This window comes from Diceros bicornis, chromosome 14 (assembly GCF_020826845.1).
Source record: "Diceros bicornis minor isolate mBicDic1 chromosome 14, mDicBic1.mat.cur, whole genome shotgun sequence".
NCBI lineage: Eukaryota > Metazoa > Chordata > Mammalia > Perissodactyla > Rhinocerotidae > Diceros > Diceros bicornis.
In genome coordinates, this window is record NC_080753.1 from 50,650,698 (window position 1) to 50,678,230 (window position 27,533).

Here is a 27,533-nt window from a genome sequence, read left to right on the forward strand (position 1 = left end):
CTAGTCAGTTCAGTCAAGTATTAAATAAGTGGCTACTGTGAGCTTGATTGAGTGCATAGGAATTGCCTGGGGATCTTGCTAAAATGCAAGTTCTGACCCTGTAGGTCTGTGGTGGGGCCCAGGATTCTGCATTTCTAAGAAGCTCTCTTGTGATGCCAGTGCTGCTGGTCCAAGGACCACACTTTGAGTAATAAAATAATAGGTGGGTAACAAGATGATAGGTGATGCAGGCAGTCTGTGTCTCAAGAATCTTATGATCTGAAAAGGGACTGGAAACAGTATACAAGTAATTATGGCATAAGACAGAATGTGATAAAATGTATAGTAAAGTAAAAACATGCTTTAAGGAGTTAAAGATAGAAGTGATCACTTCTGATTGGGAAGATGGAAAATTTTCATGGAGAAGGGGATTTTGAAATCAGACTTGTGGTTTGGGTGAGTTTGCAACGGGTAGGTGTGGCGAAGGCAAATGAGTCAAAAAGCACAGATTCTGGAAAATGAAGGGTGTGTGCAGGGAACAAGAAACAGCCCATTTGCCTGTGAGGGGCACAGCGTGAGATACAGTTGGAAACGTAAGTTGAAGTTATATTGTGAACTGTCAGGCAGTCTAGGGTGACAACTCTGGACTTAATTCAGGAAGCAAAGAGGACCCAGCCACAAGAGATTTTGAAACAAGAAAGTAAATTGATTGAAACTGCAGTTCGGGACTGTTAATCTAGCACATGTATGTAGGATAGACTGGAGTGGGGAGTGACATCATTTTCCAGACAAGAAGTGATAAGACAGATAACGTGATTAATATTAGCACAGGGAGAACAGAGAATAGACAGGATGTGGAGACAGAAGGATCAGAAGACTTCCAGGAAGATATCAGGGTTTTAATCCTGGATGGTGAGAAGCATGGTTGCACAATAACCATAAATAGGAACGTCAGAATGAGCTATTGAACATGTTTGAACAGGAAAATGACCTGGATGAATACTCAAATGTCACTTGCAAAAGGTCTTCCTTGTCCATCCTGTCTAAAATAGCACCCCAGTCTTCTTACCCTGCTTTACTATTTTCGTAACACTTTCTACTCTCTGACTTTATGATTTTTTTTTTTTGGTGAAGAAGATTGGCCCTGAGCTAACATTTGTTGCTAATCTTCCTCTTTTTGCTGAGGAAGATTATCTCTGAGCTAACATCTGTGCCCATCTTCCTCTATTTTGTATGTGGGATACCACCAAAGCACGGCTTGATGAGCAGTGTGTAGATCCGCCCCGGGTCCAAACCCATGAACTCCGGGCTGCCAAAGTGGAGCGTGTGAAGTTAACCACTATGCCACTGGGCTGGCCCCTGTGATTTTTTAATTTACTTATGCCAAGTATTGAAACCTTGCCCTCAGGGAACTTACAGTCTACTAGAAGAGACACACAATAAACATGTAAACGAATAAATATAATTAGAGATGAAGGAAAGAGAACAGTGACACATGAGAAAGAATAACAAGGTGGGAGGGATGGATCCACTTTAGACTGGGTGGGTAGGGAAAGCCTCTCTTAGGAGATGACATTAAACAGAGTACAGGCAGAGAAAATGGCATATGCAAAGGCCTTGAGGTGAGAAGTGATTGGCAGATTCAAAGAACTTGAACTTGAACCAGTGTGGCTGGAGGCGAGGATGAGTTGGGAGAAGAACTGAAGGAAATGAAGTTAGAGTTGGCAAGCCACAGACGGTGAAGAGCCTTGGACTTGATAAGGAGATTCGATTTTATTCTGAGTGCCTGAAAAGTCATGTCAGGGCCTAAACATGCTGGGTGATTGGAGGATGGCAAGAAAAGCAGGGAAATGGGGTAGAAAACCTGTAGTTGACCAGATAGGAAGTGATAGTGGTTTGGACTTGAATGGTGGCAGTAACGTCAGAGAGAAGAAGATGGGTTCAAGATACAGTACCTTCTCAATGTCAGCTATGCAGAACTTCTGGATTTTTATTGTGGATGAAGAATAGGGAGGTGCTGACTGGGATAATTCCCAGGTTTCTGGCTTGAACAACTGAGGAAATGAACATGCTATTCACAGAGATGGGGAGGACAGGCAACATAGCAGAGTTTTGAAAATGTTGAGTTTAAGGTGTGCATGAGACATTCTTTTTTTTAATTATGGTAAAATACTCATAATATAAAATTTGCCGTCTTAATCATTTTTTGATATATAGTTCAGTAGTGTTAAGTACATACATCTCCAGAACTCTTTTCATCTTGCAAAACTGAAACTCCACACTCATTAAACAGCAACTCCCCATTCTCCTCCCCCCAGCCCCTGGCAAGAACTGTTCTACTTTCTGTCTCTATGAATTTGACTACTCTAGATACCTCATGTAAGTGGAATCTAGATACCTTATATAAGTTTTTATCATTTTATGACTGACTTATTTCATTTAGCATAATGTCTTCCAGGTTTATCCATGTTGTAGCATGTGTCAGAATTTCTTTTTTAAAGCTGAATAATACTCCATTGTATGGATAGACCACATTTTGTTTTTTTACACTTGGGTCATTTCCACCTTTTGGTTTATGTGCATAATGCTGCTATGAAGATGGGTGTGCAAATATCTGTTCAAGTCCCTGCTTTCAATTCTTTTAGCTATATACCCAGAAGTGGAATTGCTGGATCATGTGGTAATTCCATTTTTAATTTTTTGAGGGACCACCATGCCATTTTCCAAAGCAGCTGCACCATTTTACATTCCCACCAGTAGTGCCCAGGAGTTCCAATTTCTCCACATCCTTGTCAGCACTTGTTATTTTCTGTGTTTTTGATAATAGCCATCTTAAGGGGTGTGAGGTGGTGAGACATTCTTTTTAGTGGAGATTTCAGGTAGGCTGTTGAGTCTTTATGTGTGCAGATCAAGAAAAGGTCTGGGCCTAAGATATACTGTATCAGTTCAAATTTAAACCCTCTTCCATCCTTTCAATGAGTTTTTTGCCAACTTGATTATAAACATTTAAGGACTTAGAGATTTAGATAAAACAATCAGATTTATACTTAAACTATTTATTTAGTCTCACAAGCCTATTTGGAGTCATATATAGATTAATTTAGATATATTCCTTTTTTGTACTTTCATATTATGTGAGATAGTTTATTTACAACCTTCATCTACAGTACCAGTGCCTTCATCATCTTCTGAACCACTTTGTGAGTCATCTAATATAGTTTTCCAGAGCACATCATCTTGACTTCTAAGTCATTTGAGATACAATATGTTTTAATCTGTGTGTGATGCTTTCACTAGAAATTTTATCCCAAGCCACAAGGACCCATTCCTTTATCTATTACATTTTTAAATACTTTACTGGCCAAAACAAATCACATAGCCAAACCCACAGTTAGTGTGAGCATGGATATAGGGAGGCATGATACATTGGGGACCATTGCTGTAACAATATGGGTACCAAACAATATTAAGAGATTTTTTCCTCCATTCTTCTGGGGAGTATGTGTTCATGAACTATACAACTTAACTACTTACTGTGTTGCTTTTGAAAGTAATCTTTAAAATGCTTTTTTCATGTATAATGACATCCAGTGTTTGCAACTATAAAGTCATACTGCCAAGAATAATTACTAGTTAAAATTGTTACCTTCTTTCAAAAAAAAAAAAACAACCCACAATTCTGTTAGGTGACTTTTATAAGCATGCAAAACTAGCATCAATGGAGGTGGTTTCAAAAGAATATATTTTTCATAAAGGGTACTTTGTTGTTTAAAATAATGTATTTAAGCGAGCAACAAATAATATGATAAGCTTTTTAAGAACTCAAAAATTAAGGGAACTTAGTCTTGTCTGAGGGGTGCATTTAGGAAAACCTTACCTTATATCAGGCATACATGATAAATTATAAACTTGGCTTTGGCGACTTAAGTGTAAGGAAGAGTTTCCATGCAGTAAAAATCCTTAAACACTAAAATAGTGATTGAGCCCATTTTTCATAAATGTCTGTTAAGAAAAATACTTAACTGGAATGTTGGAAGTTCAGTCTTTCCTAGAAGCATGAGAAATCTTTTCAAGGTTCCTTCTGAACTTGCAAAGCTATGGTTGGGTAATGCCTCTTACCCATCTGTCCATCCATTTACTTATTCATTAATTGCAGGCACCTTCTATAGTTCAGAGAATTTCTAAGTACCATAAAATAGAAAAGCTTTACTATCAGTTTGGGCAGCAAAGGGAAGCATAGCAACAGATAATAAACCAAAATGATTTGCATTACCTCAAAAATTGGACAAATTCATATTGAAAGTTCTTAACCAAAAATTTCGTGGATTTGATTCAGGAATTGAAATCCATTATCTTCTGAAACTCAAAGCATGACGACCTGTTTCTGCAGTGATAATATGGGTAAGGGAGACAGGGTTCTAAATAAGCAGGCTTAATATATAACATGGAAGAATATGTATATTTGGTTGACAGCTGGCCATTTGTCTAGCCATCCATCCATTCATCCGTCCATACATCTTTCCATTTATTTTTGCCTGTATCAACTTATTACATGATGTTGAATGATGTTATCAATAATCATGGACATGCCCTTTACTCTTTTAGCATGGAAGAGAATTACTAATTAGAATTAGTAAAAGTAAGCACTGCAAAACATTTTTTCCTCTTACCTCAGAGTTGAGAGCTTTTGTTTCCTAATTAGCTCCTCTAGACCACAGTTCATCATTGAGGTTCCACTGAAACAAATGATGATGTTCATTTCGTGTCTTTGACCTGGGAATTGCAAAGTGATTTACCAACATTAACTTATCAATCCTCCTAACACTTCTGAACAAGACATTATTTTTGAACTCAGCATATAAATGGATTCTCTGTTTTCCAGAGAATTTAAATGTCTTGGCTATTATTAAATATGGAGTAAGGAGAAGAATTAAAGCTAAAATCATCCTTTTCTTAACTACGGTTTGGTGGCCTGACCTACACAAGAATGTCTTATTTTCTGGAAATGAAAAAGTGAGGAGGGAAATGGAGCAACAGCTTTGCTTATGTAAAAGTATTAAATAAAATCATACCAGAGAAAAATCATTAGAAACCCCAAATGACAATTTTCTTTAAAACTCTTTCTTCGTCTGATTCAGTGCTTAATAAAATGATGAACTTGAAATGATACTCCCGGCTCTGTGTCACCCAAACCGTGAGTCACAGCATGGGAAATGAATGAAAACAAGTCACCAGCTAAAAGGCCAAACTTCTGTGTTACCCTAGAAATATTTCTCATTTTTCCAGGGCTTCCGATGTTCTTCCATTCCTGTGTAACTCAGCTTATAGTAAACCCTGATGCCAAGATTTTCAGTCAGTTCCCTGCCAAAACCATGATGCTCTCAGCCTGGGAGTAGGCACTGTCCCGCAGATGAAGAGCAAAGGAGAGTCACAAAAAGAGGACTATTTCTGTGGGAGGAAATGGGACAGTGTGCCGTTCATTGTAACGTCGTTCACCATTCCTGGGTGTGGGGAGGCTTTGATAAGAAAGCAGAGATTTTTACAACTCATTTAGTCTGGCAAGTGAAGCAACATTAAAATTACTTACATGTTTAAAAGACAGAAGCATAATAGTTTATGTTCTCAGTCATCTTAAGTTATCACTGAGACCCTAATTTGCTTTCTTTACACTGTTGGTTCTCCCTGGGCATGCTTCTGAATAGGGGCCCCATAACAATGTACGCAGGTCTGTTGTAATCCGATATTTCCGGAAATTTAAGTACTCTGTAAATAGTCAACTGCAGTTTTGTTAAGGAACAAAGGCTGCTTTTTCAGCAAATCTGGCTTACGTTCATATTAAATCCCCACCGCCCCCCCCCTTTTTTTGAAAGGGGAAATTTCAAGATTTCATTGCTCTATTTAACTTTCTATTTTAGTCATCAGCCAGTACACTTACCCTCTCCTGTGAAGCCTGTATGCGTTCTTTCCCATATTAAACTTTTTAAGGTTAGGGATGTCCAGCCTGACCCAATGAGAGAGTACTCAAAAATAGTATTGATACCAGCGCCCTAGGCACACCTGATAGGGACCTTTTTCATGCTGTTTACTTACTTCTTGGTAAAACAAAGTCTGGTGGTATGGTGCTGGCTGGTTAAACTTGACACATAATGGGCTTACTGATTAGTCAAGAAGATTCAGGCAAGGACTGATTGGTATCTAGGTATCTGGGCTGACCACAGCTGAGAGGGAGAACTTGAGACCGTGTCTGGCTGAGTTTTTGGCCCCTCATTCAGTGGCCTGGGTTCCCTGGAGGGAAGATGTCATTAGCTGCTGTGAAGTAGAAAACAGTTAGTTAACAATGGTCCAAGTTGGAAAATAGAATTAGAGCTACATAAACTACAAAAGTGAAAGTAGGAGAACTGAACGCAGGATGAGGTGGGCTCTTCCTATTATCTAGCGCCCGAACCAACCGTGCAAAGTCAGCCGGTTGGTGATTCAACTCTTTTCCCCATGAGGACTCTTGGGCAAGGTCAGAGAGCTATTGAAGGTTGGTGCAGGAAGGAGGTCAAGAATAGCTTACCCCTGTCTTAATTTGAATGTACCCCATGTAATTTATACAGGGGAACCTGAGGCTGGAACAATGGAGAGACTTTCAAGGGGTAGCAGTTAGCATGGATCCCAGCCTGGCCTCCAGGTCACCTGCTGCCCACTATGGACCTCCTTCCATTCACCAGAGTGACTTATCCTTTTCAAGTCCTTTTACTTTGCTTTTCTTTAGATTCCTCTAAGTGTAAGATTGAAGATGTGTCCATGATATGCAAACATTTTAAACTAAAAATCTTTCTGTACAAATACGAATTAAATACCAGCTTTCTCTGATCCACTGATGATAAGATGCACCGTAGATCTAATGATTACTTTCCTGCGGGAAAAAAAGAAATTCTACCACTTCTGTATGTACTCATATATAAAACAAGTCCTAAGTTCAAAAATGTTAAATTATGAAAAATAAAATCATGTGGATATCCCCTATAAGCTATGTGTGTTACATATTGGCTCTTTCACACATGTGTCTGCTCCTTAAAGGCATGCTTTCTGTGAGGCTCAAAACAGTCCCAGAGGTGAAAGCTGGCTGCTAACAATTCATGTTAATATGAGTCAGTATGCACTTAGGAAAACAATCCAGAAAATTCATTTTGAGTAACCTAAACTTCTAGCTAGTAGCTAAGCTAGTAGCTAGGAGTTTCATTCACCACATGTCTCAACCACATTTACCACATTTCTCACTAAGGAACGTCGTAAGTATGGATGAAAAGGCATGAGATACACAGAGAGGTGGGGGCAAAAGGGAAGTGAAGAAGCTGGGTATTCCACACCCTAGATCATTAAACTACGTTAAGAATTTTTTTTTTGAATATATGTATGTAGAAGAATTTCAGCTTTGCCAAATGAAGAGTTCTGGAGGTGGATGGTGATGGATGGTTCCACAACAGTGTGAATGTATTTAATACCACTGAACTGTACATTTAAAAAAGGTTAAGATGATCAATTTTATGTATATTTTACCACAATTTTTTAAAAAGTATGTATATACATATAGGTGTATATGTATACTTATACAATATTTTCCACTGATTTGATGAAAATGTATCAAGCTATGTCATCCATCCATCCATCCATCCATCCATCCATCCATCCATCTTCATTCATTCACTCAACAAACATTTATTAAGCCCCTATTATGTGCCAAGACCTGTGCTAAAAGATGAGGTACAACGATAAATATAATATCCTTGAATTACTCACAAGTTAATTTAGGTGAATGCCACGTGAACAGTAATTACCACCCAGCATGGTAGGGCAAAAATTAATGTATATGCAGAGTGAAGACAGTATCCAACTGTGCAGAGTTGTGGGGTGTCTTAGCACTCATCACGTAGGTGAAGGACATGAAGGGATCACCTGCTGAGGGACGGCATGGATAAAGCATAGGGAACAAACAACATGGTGCATAGTGTGTGCAGTGAATGGTCACTACTCTATTATTGATAAATTGATGATGCGTCATGTGGCTGGTGGGGTGGTGAGCTTGTCAGGTTGTGAAATAAAAGAGCAAAGTGTAGAGTCCCGTACACCATGTTAAGGAGTGCAGACGCCTCAAACCGGTGGAGGTCAGACCACATTCTCTGGTGGCCTAAGGATTTCTCAAAGCCCCCTGAACCCCCATGGGGCTGCCTTCAGAAGTCCTTGGTGGTGATGGATGGAGAGGTGGAAAGGATGGATGAATAGTCTTACTTTTGTTTTATGTATTACGTTTCTATGTAAGATTTCGATTGAAGGCAGGGTTCTTGCTTAAGAAAAAATAACACATTTGAAAATCACTGCTGTTGGTGATGAGAACTCACCAAAAATTATTACAGTTGGTTATAATTAGTTTTGTATTTTAAAAATCAATATTCTGCATTCAAAGTGATGAATATGTTTTATCCATTTCTGAACCGTGTACCTCACCTTTGCACATGATAAACTGTCAATGAACTGTTCAGTGTGAATTATTTTAGGGATATGATTTGTATACTGTTGCCATAAGGGTCAATTTAAGTAGCATATTGCCCAGCAACTCACAAGGAATTTGTAGAAATATAAATGAACTTTCCCCTTATTCTCTTTTTCCTTATGTAAAATTGGACTGCAATAATTTTTTTTCTCGGTTTCCTCTGTGTTTTGAGACATTAGCTTTTATAATTTGATGCCTTGGACCTGGTTGACAACTCTGATTCTGTATGTAGGACTGAACTTTGTAGAAAATAACAGTTAATTGTGTTTTTTTTAATGCTTAAATGATATTCTGGGCAAGTTTTGTGTCTTTATGGACTGTAGCCAGAATCCTACTGTTTTTCAATTTGTTTAACTGCAACAGCTTATACAACATATGTACATGTTCAGTTGAAGATAAAGGATATCATTATTTTTAGCCTGTTACAAAGAAAACCACATTTTCTCTTAAACGTCTTGATATAAAGTAATTTGAACACAATTTCTGCACAAATCATTTTCAAGAGATTGGCTGTCAAGTGTATTTTTTTAAAGTGGCACTCTCGTAAGAACCAATGAGACTTTGCAAATTTAGATACATTCTAAGCCTGAAATGTGGTTGAAGGTGTCAGTTTTTAAACAGCACTTTGAGAAGTAGTTAGCTTAAAAGTATGGCAATTCAGAGCACACTGAGAATGATTTTGAAGAGTCAAGTCTTGATACACTGGAAAGAAAGTTGACAGATTCACTACAATTAGGAGACGAGCAGGCACAACTCCCACTGGTGAAAACTTTTCTTGTCTAACCAACTTCTGTTACTGGCCTAAGAAAATCTCCAGCAAATTCTTACTCCTTTCCAGCTCCTAAATCTACTGTATAGACATTCTCCCAGTTTCTTTATGTATGAATACATAGACATAGAATGATAGCATTGCAACCCACTGGCCCTTGACTTAAGGATGAGTACATTAGGCCTCTGAAAAATGATAGGACTGAAATGTCTTTTTCCTTCAAGCCTTGTGGGTGTGTGTGTGTGTGTGTGTGTGCACGTGTGCACAGGTACACACATGCAGAAGCATGCATGCTCAGACTTACACATTTGTTTGATGCACCAGTTAGAAAGAGGAGGAAAAAGCGACTTGAAACTCACTTACCAGCTTCTACCACCATTACCAATATGCTTTATTAATTCTAACTTCGTTCTACTGTTGTGTAAAGGTTTGTTCATGTGCCCCACGCTTCAGCAGGCAAGATGATGTTATGTGGAAGTTGTGCCTTCTTCTACTACAGGAACCTGAATATTTAAGTATTGGAGATTTTTGCCTGATATCCTTTGGTCTTGCTGTTTTTAACTGACTGAGTTTTGTAATCATATATAAGCATCAGATTAAATTCACAAATGAATGAAGTGTTATTTTCCTCAGTGTTTGTTATTTTTGTACCCCAATAAAGGTATTTCATGGCCTGTTGCCAGTCTTATCACATACTGGAAAGAGTTACTGCTCCCCACCATCTCTGAAAACCCTACCCAGCTACATTTTTGGGCTCATGTCATATCTTCCTGAATTCATATATACCCTTGAGGTCCACTTCCCTTGTATGGACATACACTCTCATACACACACACACACACACACACTCTCACACACCCACGTACATACAACAGAGAGAAAGAACAGTAAATAGCAGGGACAGTGCCCACCATTCTCTTCAGTGAGTATAGATCCCCCAGCCCCAGCCCATAAGATGGGTGCTAGATGGAAGATGTGAAGTTGCTGTTCCCTTTGTAGGTCTCGGTACCAGGTTATATGACCACACTCATAATGGTTGGCCCTTTTAAAATGACTGAGAGAGACAGCATAAGTGATACAGACTTTGGGGTTGAAAGAATTAGATTGAAATCCATTCTCTGCCGCTTCCATGTTTTGTGATCTGGAGCTGTTGCTTAAACTCTCAAAGTTTGTTTCCTGTTCGGTCACTGGGGATAGTAAACCTCCTCTCACGGGGTTTTTGGAAAGATTAAATGAGAGCTAATACAGGAAGTTCACTTTTTCTGAATTTTAATCTGAAATTATACAACTTTTCAAAAATGGATGAATGTACATCCCTAACTGACTCAGGTGGTGAAAGGTGGCAAGGAGAGCTGGCTTCGAGGGTGGGAGGAGTAAGTGGCAACCTCTGATGACTGACTTGAGTGCCTTTTGTGTGTTTAAGCCCTCCACTTTGGCTGCACATTAGAATCTCATGCCCTGGGCTGCACCCCCGACCAGTGAAGTGAGGCTTTCTGCAGGTGGATCCCGGGCATCAGTATTTTTAAAGGTCCCCAGGTGACCACAATATGCAGCCAAGTTTGAGAAATGATGCTTTAGGGTGATTTGAAAGTCTCCAGTTCTTCTAGTGGCTGAATGGATGATACCTGGAATTCTACAACCTATCCTTTATTCTTTTTGCTTTAACAAAACAGGGGCTTAGGCGTCATGCCAAAAGTAGATTATGTCTGATTTAGTATGAATTAGATTATTAAGTTCTCTCCAAAGAGCCAATATATATAGGTGGGTATTGGGGTAGGAAAGAGAACAGAGGTCTCTAGATGTCTGAGGACAGTAGCTGTTCACTAGAGGGCAACAGACACGGAAACCAATGGAACTAAAATAATAGAAAACCTAGCAATTTCAAGCTACTTGTTGCTTTTGGAAATAAGTCCCTGCAAAGCACCACTCAAGAGCTGGTTGACTTCCCTGAAAGCTCAGGACTATGGCCCTGGTGAGTCATGATTCTCGAAAACTTGCTACATCCTCAAAATGTGGGATGGAAAAAAAAGCTTGTGAACTTGTACTCACTGTAACCAGAAGTCAATTAAAGTTAATTTGCAAAATGGTATATATATAAGTATATTTAAAGTTTTTTTTAAGAGAACGGACTAAAATCACACTATGCTCAAAATCTCTCTGACCTCTTTTCCACAAGTGGTTCTGAGACAGCTGGAAGAGACACATTAGACACACGCGAAAGAGTGAAGTTGGACCTTTCACGCCATATGCCAAAAATTAACTAAAATGGATCAACGACCTAAATGTAAGAGCTAATCTATGAAACTCTCAGAAGAAAACGTAGGAGTCGATCTTCGTGAGTTTGGATTTGGCAATGGATTCTTAGATGTGACACTGAAAGCACAAGCAACAAAAGAAAAAATAGATAAATTGGACTTCATCAAAATCAAAAACCTTTGTGAATTAAAGGACACTATCAAGAAAGTCAAAAGACAACCCACAGAATGGGAGAAAATATTTGCAAATCATGTAGCTGGTAAAACTCTAGTTTCCAGAGTATATAAAGAACTCTTAGAACTGAACAACAAAAAGACAAACAACCCAATTTTAAAATGGACAAAGGGGGGCCGGCCCCATGGCGTAGCAGTTAGGTGCAGGCACTCCGCTGCTGGCTGACTGCCTGGGTTCGGATCCCGGGCAAGCACTGAGGCACCGCTTGTCAGGCCGTGCTGTGGTGGCATCCCATGCAAAGTGGAGGAAGATGGGAATGAATGTTAGCTCAGGGCTGAATTTCCTCACACACAAAAAAATAAATAAAAAAATAAAATGGACAAAGGACTTGGATAGTCATTTCTCCAAAGAAGATATACAAATGGCCAATAAGTACATTGGTAAAAGATGCTCAACATCATTTTCCTTAGTGGCTAGGGAAATGCAAATCTAAACCACAGTGAGATACCATTTCATACCCATTAGATGGCCATAATAAAAAAAAAAAAAAGGAAAATAACAAGTGTTGCCAAGAATGTATAGAAATTGGAACCTTCATACATTGCTGTAAAATGGTGTAGCCACTGTGGAAAACAGTTTGGCAGTGCCTCAAAAAGTTAAATATAGAATTACCATATGACCCAGCAGTTCCACTCCTAGATATACACCCAAGAGAATTGAAAACAGGCATTCAAAAAAAATGTGTACAAGAATGTTCATAGCAGCATTCTTCATAGTAGCCAAAAAGTGGAAACAACCCAGATGTCCATCAGCTGATGAATGGATAAACAAGATGTTGTGAATACATATATTGGAGTATTATTTAGCCAAAAAAGGAACAAAGTACTGATACTTGCTTCAACATGGTTGAATCCTAAAAACAATATGCTAAGTGAAAAAAGCCAGACACTAAAGGCCACATATTGTATGTGCATTTGTATGCAATGTCCAGAGTAGGCAAATCCATAGAACAGAAAGCCAGTTAGTGGTTGCCAGGGGTTGAGAGGAGGAGGGAATGAAGAGTGGGTAGAGGGTTTCTTTTTGGGATGGTGAACATCTTCCAGAATGAGATAATATTGGTGGTTGTACAACATTGTGAACGCACTAAGAGCCACTGAATCGAACACTTGAAAAATGATTAAAATGGTAAATTTTATGTTATGTGAATTTTACCTCAATTGAAAAATCTCTTTGACTCCATCTCTTCTCTAATCCTGCACATGTGGTCTTAAACCAATCACTTAGCCATTGCTAGAGGATCCTGTTCCATCAGTTATCCTTTGTAATTCCACTCTCATCCTATACTTTTTTTCCTCCAATGTCATACTTCTGCAGAGAATCATCTATGCTGGTCTTCACTTACCAGCACTTTCATTCATCACTTCTCCTCAGGCTTTGGTCTCCAACATAGGCAATGGAAACATGGCAGACATGAGAAGCCTCCATCTGCAGATTCCACACCTGACCTGGAAAGCTCTGCATTTGCCCAAACAGAAGCTCTGGTGCCTCTTGCTTACCCAAGGAGCCTTCCAGTTATTGAAATTAGAAATCGGTTTTCCAGCGGCCGGCCCCGTGGCTTGGCGGTTAAGTGCACGCGCTCCGCTGCTGGCGGCCTGGGTTCGGCACCGATGCGCCGCTTGTCAGGCCATGCTGTGGCAGCGTCCCATATAAAGTGGAGGAAGATAGGCACAGATGTTAGCCCAGGGCCAGTCTTCCTCAGCAAAAAGAGGAGGATTAGCATGGATGTTAGCTCAGGGCTGATCTTCCTCACAAAGAAAAACAAAACAAAAAAAAAGAAATCAGTTTTCCAGTGTGGCCCCAGTACACAGCTAGACTCATCCATCGCAGGATCACCAAGGAAGGTGAACTCTTGGGCACAGCATTTCCCAGCAGGCATAGGTGATTCCTGCAAACTCAGTAGAGTGAAAGTCACACGTATGAAAATGTAAATTTGTGTGAGAAGATGTAATGCTGTTACTCATAGACCTTAAGTGCTTTTAATTCTGGATAATAGATAGTCAGCTCTGATAGCTTTGGAGAGTGATCTCTGAGCCTACCAAGTGGTCCCTAAGTGGAAAGAAGCTGTATTCATCATTCTCCTCATTGTCTGTCTTTTTCTTCTCTTTTTCTGCTGGGGTCAGCAGAAATGGGAATCTTTTTTTTTTCTTTTTAGATCAGTATTATTAAGATTATGATTATACTGGAAGACCTGTATGGGAGGAATGCTGCAATCTGAATTAAAAATAGCATTTTGTGTCCTCCCACACACAGCACTTGAGTGCTCTGAATGCCTTTTATAAATGCAGACTTTCTGCCTGGCTAGATAAAAGAGGCTGTCACTTCATTTCCATAACGAAGTCATTCCCAGGAGAATGCCATTGTTTTAGCAATAGAATTTTTGTAAAAGGCCTCTTATTTTGCCTGAAAAAGGTAACAAAAATGAACTTTTGAGAGCTTATTCGACAAAACAATTAAGGAGCGAGAGATTTTCTCTCCTTTTGATATGTTAGGAGTTCTAAGTGCCAGAATCCCCTGAGCCGTGATATTGGGATAAACTCCTAAACCTGGAAGATGAGGGAGGATGGGAGACAACCCGTTATTCTTTCTTCTCATAGAAATGGGAGGAGGGGATGCTGTTCCCTGAGAATGTGTGTTCTAGAGCCCTGTGACAAGCAGATGTTGCTCATTCTAAAGAGTTTTAAATATTCATTTTTAAAGAGATGTAGGAAACTTTTGGAATGCTCATTATGTAAAGAAAGTCCTTGGGATTTTTAGTGAAACGTGATCGGCACGTTTCATTAAAGTTTTAATTGAGTTTCAGGACTCTGAAGGCAAACTGTGGCTGTATCTTACTAGAGGTCTTTTGCTCAGGAAGTAGTAGTTGATATTTCCCTTTATTTGAGCTTAAAACCTTGTAGCGGGCCCGCCCAGTGCTTTCGGGTTTGGATCCCAGCACGGACCTATGTACCACTCATCAAGCCATGCTGTGGTGGCGTCCCACATACAAAATAGAGAAAGATGGGCACAGATGTTAGTTCAGAGCCAATCTTCCTCACCAAAACAAACAAAAAAAACATTGTAGCAAGTATAATAAGAGTGCGTTCTTGTACACTATGACGTGTAACTGGCACAAGCAGCCGTCTGTGCTCCCTCCACCCTCAACACGATGGATCTTTGCTCCAAATATGGTATCAAATCTTCAACTCCACATTCATAGAAAAAGAATAATTGTATTTCTTGGTATTTCCTTGGCACCAAGTACCCCACATCAAAGTATTCCTACCTTTGGTGTTTCAACAGGTAATCCCTGGACTTAATGGCAAGTGGCATTTCTGTTACCTGGTATTCACAGCTGAGACCATTGAAATCTCAGTTTTAAGCTAGAATAGTTTTATTAAGTCTCCTCCAAAAGGAGAGATGTTTTCAATAGTGCCTTTGTCTTGCAGTACTTTTGTTCTGATTGCCTCAGAAAGTTGTAATATTTAAACAAAGAGGCAGCTACCTGGAATGGTATGAAAAAAAAAAAAGAGGTTAAAATAGAGTCATTCTATCTGTTGGCTTTTAAATTAATAAAACAGACAAAAAGAAGACAAATGAGGTTGATTTAATATAATTATGTAAAGTCTTGTTGATCCGAACGTTATGAAAAAGTTGGGTAGTTAAACCTGTTGCTGATTTGGAGTTTTGGAAAATAATTCTGTTTTTAAAAAATCTTTGAATGGCCTTTAATCATGTAAGGATACTATAACTGAAGCCGGGTACCTGAGGGGTACTGTAGATATTAAACCAATTTGCTGTTTTTCCTATTTAATTTGAGTGGTGACTCAGGGGTCTCGAGGATTTGTGAGCTTGTTTTATAGAGGACTTGTGAGCTTGTTTTGCAGGAGAAAGAGAATGCCTTCGGGGAGGTTACAATCACTGGATGGATGGCAGCTGTTGATGCCCAGAAGTAGATTGCCCAGGGGCTTATCAGGAGTGATCCCTTTGTTTCCCCCAAGCTCCTCCTGCCAAGCCCCTTAACTCTGTAATACCCCTTGTTCTTGGGAAGGTGGATTTGAGTGAACCCAGGCTCCCACCTACTCGTTTTGGCCAATTGGAGTAAATCTTTCTTCATCTTCAAGCACCGATGTCTCAGTGTTTGGCTTGCTGTGCATGAGGCACACAAATTGGAGATTAAGAGGTTGGGTATCGTAACTTTTAAAGCATGATTGGAGGTCCTAGTTTTAGCCATGCTGTTACGTGGTAATGTTTCATTGAATGAAAAGAAAGTTGTGGCTTTGCTAGGATCCTTCCAAAGTGCTGTTTTTAATACCTTTGGTGAATTGTTACTTGTATCTATCCAAAAGGATGGGGAGGGAGGTGTGTGTGGATTCTATGTTGTCATTTTACCTTGTGAAATTAGGTCAAATAAAATACTTGAGGATATTATCATATAACTCCTATTTTTATGGCAAAAAGAGAATGAGAGGAAAAGATTTAAATTTCTTTCTTAGGGCTTTTACTAATTTTATTATAAAAAGGAGAGCAAATAGAGCAGAAACTGAAAGAAACTTAAAGTTAGGTGACTCCTCACAACGGCTGCTCATGGGCCATAACAGCTCATGATTTATAAATGCTTTATTTGTGATCAACACATGAAGCACAGGCTCTGTCCTCGCCTTCTCCATTTTTACCATGCACTCTGCAACACCCAAACTAAACACTGCCCTTCTCGAGCAGGCACGAATAAAAGTCTCCTCCGGGGAGAAGGTGTGTGATGACTCATGGCAGCATGAAAGGGACATGTAACCCAGGGGATGTGTAACTGCAATGTGGTCTCTGTGCTTCTTAATCCAGATTCCTCTGTCTCCTGGACCATAATGCCTTCTGTTGGGCTTCAGCAACCCCCTTGGGAGCAGTGTCAAACAAATAAAGCCAGGAAGAAATTGTCAAGAAGCAGCACATGCCGTCTTGGTCTTTAAAATCATAATTTCCTAGAGACGTCATTCTATGGCTATTCAATGCAGATTAGGTATTTCTCCTATATATTGTCATTTTATTCCTGATATGCAGACATACTTTTCTCTGGATGAATAATTATATTTCTTAGCAAACTTTGCTTTATACCAGTAAGGAGATGTCACTTGCATACAAATATAGACACCTGCCGAATCTATATGTGTGTGGATAAAGCCTTACCTTTATGAGATAAGCTGTGCTAATAATAGGAAACAGTGGCATGGATCAACATGAATTGTAATTAAAAAAAGTTTTACCATAGGATTTTTTCCCAGCCTATTTATCTCTCTGATTATATGTTCTTTAGGCAGATACTAATTTTAGTTTTTATTGCTTGAACACAAACCAGTTAATATCAGCAGAAAATGTCCCAAGTGAATGCTAGATACACAAGGATGGCCAGTTTAAAAAAGATTTTACAGTGGATAACCATACAAATCATCAAATGTTGATTGAATAGGGATCACATGATATGATGAATAAATCATATTCTTCAGGATACCTTAAGTTTGGGCTTCATTCCACCCTTCAGCTTCCTTCAGCTCTTCTTGAAATCTGCCTGGACACCTATACTCCCAGGAAAGTTCTACACCGACATTGCCTTTCCCGGGGAAAGGGGAGCCTTTGGTCCTCTGTGACTGACATCTATGCTCCTTTGTGAGCAGGGTGGAGAGAGAGGCTCTGGACCCTGCTGGGCTGAGCATGCTCATCCAGAGGAAGCATTGCGGAACTCAGCCATTGCCAGCAGCCCTGGCTGCCTCTCTTTCTTCCTCAGAAAGAAAATACAAAGAGTCAGCTTCAGTTCTGAGTTGCAAAAAGAGGCTCTTGCACAACATTTCATTGATTGACTGAGCAGTTTCCATATTGGCTTATGTCATGATTTTTCTCCAAGTTACCAGAAAGGGAGCTCTCCTATTTGATAACTACAGAGTAAGGAGACTTGAGGACATGTCACAGTGAAAGAAAAATGCCACATTCTCAGTTAATTAATAAGTATTTATCAAGGGGTTACCGTTTGCAGAAGCACTGTGAGGCTTACAAAAAGCAGACACAAACCCTGTCTTCACAGAGTTTACTAGTGTTCACTCTAGAGTTTACTAACTCTTCACGGAGTAATTGCCTGGGGAAATGGTGCCTATTTCGGGATAAGGAATAAAATGATTAGTATTCTAAGGAAAAGGAATAAAAAATGTAGAGTTCGTATCCCCCAAAAAGAAAAGTTCTTCTGATTGAGAAAGTTATAGCATGGGAGGATGAAGGAAAGAGTGACGGGAGAAGTAGGATTTGAGCAGATCTTGGTAGGTGTAGCTTGAATTTTGACATATAAAGTAGAAATGTTGGCTCTCAGAGATGAAGCGAGAAGCCCAGTTTGGCTGGTACAACGTGCGTAAGGGGAGAAGTAGGAAGTGAAGTTGGAAAAGCATGTTGGGGTCAGATTGTGAAGGTCCTAAACATCAGATTGTAGAAGATTTTCAGCAAGCCATAGGAACCAATGAAGGTATGGCATGGAGAAGTTGTATTACATAATCTACTTTAGGAAGTTTGATCCAACAGGGGTGACTCAAATGGTTTGGAGGGGGAATATTGAAGGCGAGAAGACCAATTAGCAGGCTGCTGTGAGAGGAATAGAATCTGAACTAGCATGGCGGCATGGGAATAGAGTACAGGCTTGGTAGGACTTGGCAACTGATGGACTGTGGGAGAAAGAGGAAAAGACAATGATGCCATCAGCATGAATCAGAAGTAGAAGAGGAGGACTGGTTTGGGGAAAACAAGATGGGAAGTTTTGAAATAGACATAATTTATTTATACTGTGTATATCCAGCAATTTGTTGGGGGAGATGCCAGGGCCCAGGATACAGATTGAAGAACTATAGGCAATAGAAGGAAATTATTATAGAAGGAGAAGAGAGCTGAGCGTGTAACCTTGGGGAATACATCCCCTAGGGTTAGAAGAAATAACAGGAAGGAACAAAAGCTGAGAAAGAGGAGTAGCAGTCAGAGTGACGTAAGGAACACCAGAATAGTACCATCTCAGAGAAACCAGGAGTATTAGGATATTTTTGGTGCAACAGACAAATAAAATTCAAAGTGATTTAAGCCAAGAAATGGAACTTATTGTATCACATATGTATTAATTTTCTATTGCTAATAAACTGAGTGGGTTAGAACCACACTCACATTATCCCAGGTTCTACAGGTAGGAAATCTAGCCACCGCTTACCTGGATTCTCCACTCACGGTTTCATAAGGCTGAAATCAAGGTGTTAGCTGGATTGCATTTTCATCTGGGGCTTGCAGTCTTCTTTCAAACTCACATGGTTATTGGCGGAATTTATTTCCTCGTGTTTGTAGGACTGAGGCCCCTGTTCTGTTGCTGGCTGTGGGCTGGGTGCCACTCTCAGCTCCTGGTGTCCATCTCCAGTGGCTTGCCATGTGGTGCCCTCCTCCCCCAAGTATATCCTCTTATGCTTTGAATCTCATTCCTGGAAGAGCCTGTCCCTTTGAAGGGCTCATCTGATTAGGCCAGGCCCACCAAGGATAAGCTTTCTATTTTAAGGTTGGATGATTTGGGACTTAATTTTTTATCTGCAAAATCCCTTCACAGCGGGAGTACCCAGATTAGTGTTTGATTGAATAGCTAGCAGAAGGTGTGTATGTGTACTAGGGGACAGGGCAATCTTGGGGGCTACCTTAGAATTTTGTCTATTACAGCATGACTAAAAAAATCCAGGGATAAATCTAACTTCTGGCGTGGCTGGATCCAAGGGAACTCACTATCATCATGACTCAGACTTTATCTTTCAGCTTTGCTCCCTACTGCAGAGCTTCATTCTCAAGTGGGCTTTCTTCACAAGGTAGTGACAAAACAGCTCTTAGTAGACCATACTCTCATGTCTCACTACGAGAGGGCACCTCATTGCTCTTAGTTCCAGCCAGTCTGAGAGACGGCTTTGATTGCGTGACTTTGCTTAAAAGTGTATTCCTAAAGCCAGTCATCATGGCAAGAGGGCTATGTATTCTGAACTCCAGACCTAGGTCATATGCCCATCTTTGGACCCAAGGCATAAGGTCATCCTCCCCAAAAAACAAAGAAAATGGGGGAGAAGTCATTCCAGAAAGATGCTGTTTTTGCAGAAATGCTAGTCCACTAAATAAAAATAAAAGAAAATGGAAGGAACCATTGGTGAACTGTATCAAATATTATAAGTCAGTTAGGAAAAGGCCACTGCATTTAGAAGGCAGGAAGCCATTCATGACCTTTGAAAGAGAGGGAAGTTTACTAAAAAAAAAAAGCGTGGAAATCAAACTGTAAGGGTTTAAGATGTACCTGGTGAAAATACGGGCATTGAATTTGTACTACACTTTAATGCGTTTGTTGGTGAATGGGAGAGAGGTGACAGCCGTTTGGGAATGTGTCAGGGTACGGAGAAGGTCTTTTAGGGATAGTAGTGACTGAGTGTGTTTGTAGGCTGAGAAGTTTTTAGAAGAGAGGAAAAAGATTGAAGGAGAGAGAGAAGGCAGAATTGACCCTAACGGGACCTGGAGCCAGTAGGAGGAGAACAGACTAAGAGCCAAAAAAGGATTTCCCAGATGATAAAGTGTGTGGGTTTTTTTGGTCATTTGTCACCTCTTTGGAACAGACAGGTATCGTTCTTTCAAATGTAGCCATCTCATAGTGATTAAATATACTCAAAAGATCCTTAGCCTCTGTCTGGCTGTGTGATTGACAGAAAGGCTTACCCTTAGAGCAGTGGTTCTCCAAGTGTGGTCCGTGGACCAGCAGCGGCAGCATCACTTGGGAACTTGTTGAAAATACAAGTTCTCCAGCTCCACCCAGACCTACTGAATCAGAAATTCCAGGGGTGGGACCCAGCCATCTGTGGTTTAACAAGACCTCCAGGTTTTTCTGATGCTGGTTCAAGTTTGAGACCCACTGCCTGAGAGCATCCACATCTCTCCTCCACATACCACAAGGGTTTCCTTAATAGTGGGTTTTGAAAAGCTGTGAGAATCAAGGATATAGGCTCCTGGTGGAGCTGGGGAGGAGGGATGTTGTAAATCTTGAAAGGAGTTGGCAACTGTTCAGAAGCCACAAATGACTAAAAATATAGTGGATTGGGAGAACAGAAGAGAGAAGGCTAAGTTGTAACTTAATTGTTCTCAAGTTTGTGCAGGGCTTTCGTTTGGACAATAGGCGTTATAGGAGCTGCAGGTCCCCGGAGGACAGCGAAAAGCGAGGCGGGCTTAAATTATAGCTAGGGAGTAGTGATTCCTTTGGGATAAGGGTTAAGTCATAGCACTGGTTTTGGATATGGATCATTTAATTTAAATTCAAGCTCTTCTACCAGAACACTATTAGGAGGTTGCAAAAGAAGGGCATGGCAAGGTTTCTTTCATCAAGGAGCTTATAAACTTTTTAAGCCTTCAAGACTTAAATAAATCCAGTGAAGTATAAAAAGACCATATAACAGAGTGCTGAATTGAAAAGGACCTTGGGTCAAAATGTGTGGTAGAGACTGTAAGTGCTGTGGGCACTCAAGGGAAGGAGAAATTGGCATCGTGTCATTTTCTTCTCTGGACAGAGGATGAAATTGTCAGCCTGGCATAAGTTCCCAGGTCTGATGGCAGGGTGTTGGACAACTTGGCTGCAAGAAGTCTTTTTTTTTTTTTTTTGCTCTCTCTTTTCTTTCTGAGTTTGTTAAAGTTTGTCAAAACTACTAAGTCAAAGTGAGGGTTTGTATTTCAAGACTTTGAACTTGGAGTATTATTAATATTTTAGGTTATATGAGAAACTTGTAGGAGAAATACATTTTATCCTGGTGTCTTAAATGGAAAGAGACTCAAATAGAAGTTTGGCTTATTCGTTTCAAACAGACTTTCAAACTTAACCGCATTCATGGGGAGAACATGAATGAGCCTGTCTGAGGGTGCCTTCCTTTTGTAGGATGAAAAGAGCAAATTACTGATTTTCCTTAGTGGAAGGATTAAGTTGTACCAGATCTGGGATGATGGGGAACAAGAAAACACTTGAGATGAACACAATATTTCCATTGCTTTTTATTTCTTTGCATCATGCTGCTCACCTGGGTAAGTAAACAGATAACCAAACAAAGAACCGGGAGAGAAGGCTCGCAGGACACTCTTGAAGGTGGGCAGAAATGCCATTTAAGTCCAAGAGAGAAATAATAAAAATATCCTAATAGTCAAGAGCAAGCCAGCAAATTTGGAACCTTATACAAGGTACTAAGAAGATTTTTTTCTGAAGTTTACATATGATGTGATCTGTTTTTATCCCTTTTGGGGGAGGATTTTTTTTAACTCCAGCTGTGGCATGCAGGTGTTAACAGAGAGCTTCCTTTTATTTCACTGTGATGACGGGGTGACTGGAGATGCATTAGGAAGCCGGAGTCTTCCTTTCCTGTCACATCAAGTGTAATACCTGTGCTGAATGGTGTTCCTCTCGCAGAAATTACTAGTGTTTGTTGCTCTGATGGCCCAGCAGTCAGAAAATAGAATCATCTCTATTTCAAGGTATTATGAACTGTTCTATTGCTCATTTCTTTTTTCTAACTGAGATATAATTGACATATAACATTATATTAGTTTCAGGTATACAACATAATGATTTGATATCTGTATGTATTATGAAATGATCACCACAATAACATAAAGTCTGTTGCTCATTTCTTGATCAAGGAGACCCAGCTGCAATGGCCAGGAAAAAGAAGAAATGAAATAACAGAAATTAGTTGTACATCTCTAGATCAGATCACAAAATGCACAGGCTGTTTCCTCTACCTGGAAATTCCATGGCTGGCTAACTTCTGCTCAAATTTACTTCCCTGCTAAAAGGTTACTTTTGTAAGAAAAGCCTTCCTAAGGCCCTCCTTCTAAGGGAGGTACCCCCATTGTGATTGCAAATAATAATGTGTCTTTTTCCTTCATAATGCCTATCCAATTTTCAAATTTTATACATATACTAAAAGTCATATTCTCCAATTCTTTAATGTCTGTGGCTCTTGAGTCAATGAGATCCTTAAAGGCGTAGTCCTTGTCAGTTTTGTTCACCATTATAAACAGAGAACCTGGTGGATATAGTATGCACCAAGTAAAAATTCTTCGAGTGAATGAATTAATTAATAAGAAAGTACTTTTTGTAACCTGTATTTACTATAAAAGCCACAGTTAATTATATTAGTAGCAGACACTTCCTTTCTCCCTTCTGTCCTAATTTTTTTCTCTGCGCTTTTTTAGTTCTTTATTTTGAGGTGTACTTGTCAGTGTTTTACCAATTCCAAATCTGAGATTTGATATTATTAATTCTTGCCTTTTTTGAGATAAAGGACCACTTTTTTCACCCACAGTGTGAATACTGTGACTCCACCTTTGTTCACTGAGTGCTTATGACTCGGAAAGGAAAACATGACTGGCCTTGTGGATAATTTACTTGGAAAGCAAACAGGATTCTAGCATAGCACTTAAATTCTGTGTTTCTCATCATCCCCAAAGCCACTCATGTAAGTTCCTGTACCTCAAGCATGCTCCTCAAGAAGACACAAGTTAAAATCACTTGATAATATAGACCCAGGAAAAGCTGTTCCTGGCTCTCTCTCAAAGGAGGGGAAAAAAATCAAGAAATTCGGGTGTGGAAAATATTAACGATCAGGATATGAATAGATCTTTTCTTTAAAAGCAACAAACAAACAAAAATGATCCACTCCTTCTCCAGCAGGGCCTCGGTGTGCCACTTTTGTGTGTGTTAAGTGTTAGCCTTGGTGGGTGGAAATGGCAGACAGCCAAGTGGAAAATTTCACAGCCCCGCAAACATCCAGTACACTATATACTGCAAACCGGCAATCTGAGGAAGCCATGTGGTGTGGACCAACTAGCGATGCGCTTGCACAGGGCTCTCTCACCCGCCTTTCCCTCCCCCTTTCTCTTTGATTCCTGCTCCAGGTCCTCACTTTCTGTCTCCCTGAGATTCCAGACACCTCCATTTCCGGTTCTCTGCTTCCCTCAACCCCTCAGTGGAAGGGGAGTTTTAGCACAGCGGCCCGTGCAGACATGTGGACGTTTGGGTGCCCCAGGGAGGGTTGATTGTTGGTGCCTAGCCAAAGCTGGCTTTTATATTCTGGCTCAGAGCTCAGTAACAGGCTTATGACCACTAATAATACTTTGCGTTTTACATAGTGTCTTTCTTCTCGGGAACTGTGAGTGCTTTGCAAGAGTGATCTTACTGGTCTTCCCAACAACCCAGTGAGGTATGAAAATGGCAAAAGATGAGAGTCCTAGCTCCCTCCTTTTTGCAGAGAGTAAACTCAAGTGGCTTATTTTGGGGCTGTGTTGCAAATTTGCATCTCAGCTGGGATTGCGTCTCCCAGAACTGGCTTCAACTTGATGGGGTGGAATGGGAGGCAGGGGAAAAGGGTGGCCGCGCCATGCTGTGTCTCCTGGGGGAAGAGCAAAAATGTTGGCTTTCTTCTTTTTTTTTTTTGAGAATAGGGTACTGGAAAATGGTTTTTGGTGAATTATCAGTTAGTCTAATTGATCATGAGGCTTCATTTGTTGAGCTAATGAGTGATTTGACGATGCATTTACCTTTTTCTTTTTCTTCTCTTCTCTTCCCATGCTAGGGATTTCTCATCTCTCTGTGAAAGGAAGAAAGAACACGCCTGAGCCCAGGAGCGCTCCAGCTACTTGTGGGAAGTCTCCATGGTGAAGGATAGGCTGGGGCTACCTGTGAACAGCGCACAGTGAATGTTGTAAGTTAACAAGAGCAGCATCTGCAGTGGCTTGCCTTGCAAGGATTTGTGAATCATTGGATGTCACTGAGCCAGGGTGATGAAGGGGTATTAGCATTAGCTCTAGGTGATCATCCAATTAATTTCTTTTTTTAGGGGAGAGATTCTGTTTTTATTTGCCTTGAACTTGCCTTTCTCTCGGCTTCTGTGGGGCACTGCTCATTATCTGCTTCTGGAATAAAAGAGTGGAATACAATGATTCTTTCATTGTGGGAACGCCCTTTCTCCTGGTACAGTCAAATGGTATCAAGTTTAGAGCAGCCTCTTTAAACTGGGCTATCGCAGTGGTCGGTGGCTGGGGGTAAAATTGTCCAGGCTGAAGATTAGCATCCAGGATTTCCACCCAGCAATTATTTTTATGTATGTGAAGTTTTTGATTGGAATGAATTTTTTTTCTGGCTTTCAAAAGTCTGAGGTATGCAAGTACAGTTGTTTTGGGTGCTTCTCCTATTGAAAATTGGCTGATTTACTGGTTTTTTATCAGGTTATGGGGTTGGGATTTTGAGATTAGTAAAGTAGTTCCTGTGTGTGGGCTGCTGGTCACCTTTCACGAGGAGTTTAGTATCAAGTAATTGAAGAGACAGCACGCTACCGGCTTCCAGGAGCTGATCTGCCGCGAAACTTAGAGGTTTGACCAGCTGTGCTGCTATCTGGAGATTTTACCTCATTACTAGACTGTGTCACAAAAAAAGTTCACAAGAGTTTCGACTAGGAAAGATACAGCTACAGGAAACCCAGGCCTATGAATGCATTATCTTCAAATTTTAGAAAATGAAGAACCAGCTTAGACTAGGTATTTTTTTGTGTGTACATACATGCATACTTAAAATATATATTTGTGTGTGTATATATATATGTTTGTGTGTGTGTATATATATATATAAAACAATATGTATATTAAGTTTTCAGCTTCTTAATAATTTAGTCAGGAAACTTTTCCAGGCGTTTATTACCTACTTTTTTCCAGTTGCGTAAAAGATTTTGAAAAAGCAAGATGCAGCTAATATGAGGGCATATATCAGGAAGAGAAAGCATTAACACTGAAAAGAAAAATTTCCACTGAATTTTGTTTATTTCATGTTTTGTAGAAATTTGTATTAAAATATGCATGGTTATTCATATCTCCTCAGGGTTAAATAGTCATATTAAAATAAGCTTATTAAATTCAAAATCTCCCAGTGCCTCCTAGTAAATGGATGATGGGAGACACTGGTATTTTAATGTTTCCCTTTTGTACATGTGATCACATTGGTTCTAGTGGAAAGTACACAACTCCTGGAATCAATCGACCTGAATTCTATTCCTGGTCCTATGGTCAAGGTCAAGTAAATTCACAACCCTGGGCAAGTCACTAACTCTCATGAAGTGTTACTTTCTAAGTCTATATATTGCTCCGTGGCACCTGTTTATTGCTCAGTCAACATCTTGGCTTGGGGTCCTGGTAAGGGGCAGAGCATCATGTAAGGCACTTTACTACTTACTAAAAAGCATCTCATTATAAAAGTTTCTATCACTATTAAGGAACAACTTTAGGCGCTGTTAGATTTGGGTGCTCCAGTGGCAATGTGTTTTACTAGGAATTATTTTCCCAATCAGGTGGCTGTTAGAATGCACTTCTGGTGATCCTAGGGAACAAGTATCTTATGGAAAAATGCTTTAGGTTTCATATTACGTTTAAATGAACGGTGGAGTTACTATAATCTAGATGGCTTTTATTTCAAATCTGGTGGTGTTTTCTTTTAAACCATTGCTTTGAAGTGCTCACAGGATACCCTGCCAAACCTCAAACATTGAGTGAGGTTTTCAAAGAAGTTCTGAAGTGTAAACTTTAAGATGCCACATGGCCAACTTAAAGTAATTTTAAAATCTTCTGTAAATGGAGTGGGTTGAGAGAGAGGAAGAAAATACTAAATTCTAGTGACCTCCTTTAGCGCTAAGGACTTTCTCTTCCAAATTGCATTTGCTTGGGAGGGGAAAGGGGTTTCCAGTTTTCTTAATAAGTTTGAAATTAGTAGTTGGTAACCTTTTATAATCTTGGGGCATTTTTATAGCACTAAGTTCACATTTTCCTCTTACTTTGGTGTCCTGAGTGCCCCCGAGTCCTGTGCCATTATGAAAGGGAAGGGAGGAGATTTTCCAAGAAGGTGTGCTTGCACATAGATGGGGCATGATGGTGGTGTATGAGCATTTGAGTGGTAATCACAGCAGCCATTGGAATTAGTGGTTCCCATTCTCAGCGGTCCTCACAGACTGCACCCCAAACTCATTAACTCTGCAGTACTCCCCTTCTTGTCCCCACTAACCTCCTCTCCAGTCTGCCACCATCTTTCTAGCAGATGCACTGTGCTCCTGAAAGTGTCTCAAACTGGATCTAAGATGTAGCATCATGTACAAGAAAGGAGTGGCGATGAAAACTGGCCTAAGAGGCAGGAGACCTGCATGATGCTGCAGTGGACTGTATGACCTTGGCCCCCTAAAGCCCTGGGGGCCCGTTTGATGATGACTAACATGAGAAAGTTGAGTTAAATGACCTCTAGTGGCTCTTCTGGCTGTTAAGTGTCCAACATTCCGTAAAGTATCAGCCTTAGATGAGGCAGATTGGACCTTCATTTTACCCTATTTGGCTTCTGAAAGTCAGTGATTTGGCTCAACCTCAATTTACAACTGCTTTTAAAATGTTGAGCACAGTCTTATGGTAAAACAAAAGAATTATTATATCTGTCAACATCATGATACCCTTCCACAGGACCCTTCTGGGCACCGTATGACAATTCAAAGGTGTTCATTTGAGTGCTTTCTAAAAATGTAGTTTTAGTCATTTAAATTTAAGATCCCACACTCATTGGCCCTTTTGAAAATTAAACATGAGTCACTTTTGAAATTAACTTTTTAAAAAATGCCTACCTCCATGCTCAAAAATTGCTTAGAATATAAGCAAAGAGGCAATGATCTGTAATTCTTTCCCAAGTTTCTCTGC

General features: G+C 40.0%; 1 protein-coding gene across 14 annotated transcripts in view; it reads left to right on the plus strand.

Moving 5' to 3' along the window:
• ATXN1 (ataxin 1) overlaps positions 1–27,533 on the plus strand; it is a 381,747-nt gene that overhangs the window by 212,266 nt on the left and 141,948 nt on the right. For all 14 annotated transcript variants that reach the window (XM_058555208.1, XM_058555206.1, XM_058555204.1 and 11 more), the window contains one exon: positions 24,389–24,517. The gene's annotated coding sequence lies outside the window, so the exon portion shown is untranslated. The remainder of the gene's footprint in view (positions 1–24,388; positions 24,518–27,533) is intronic.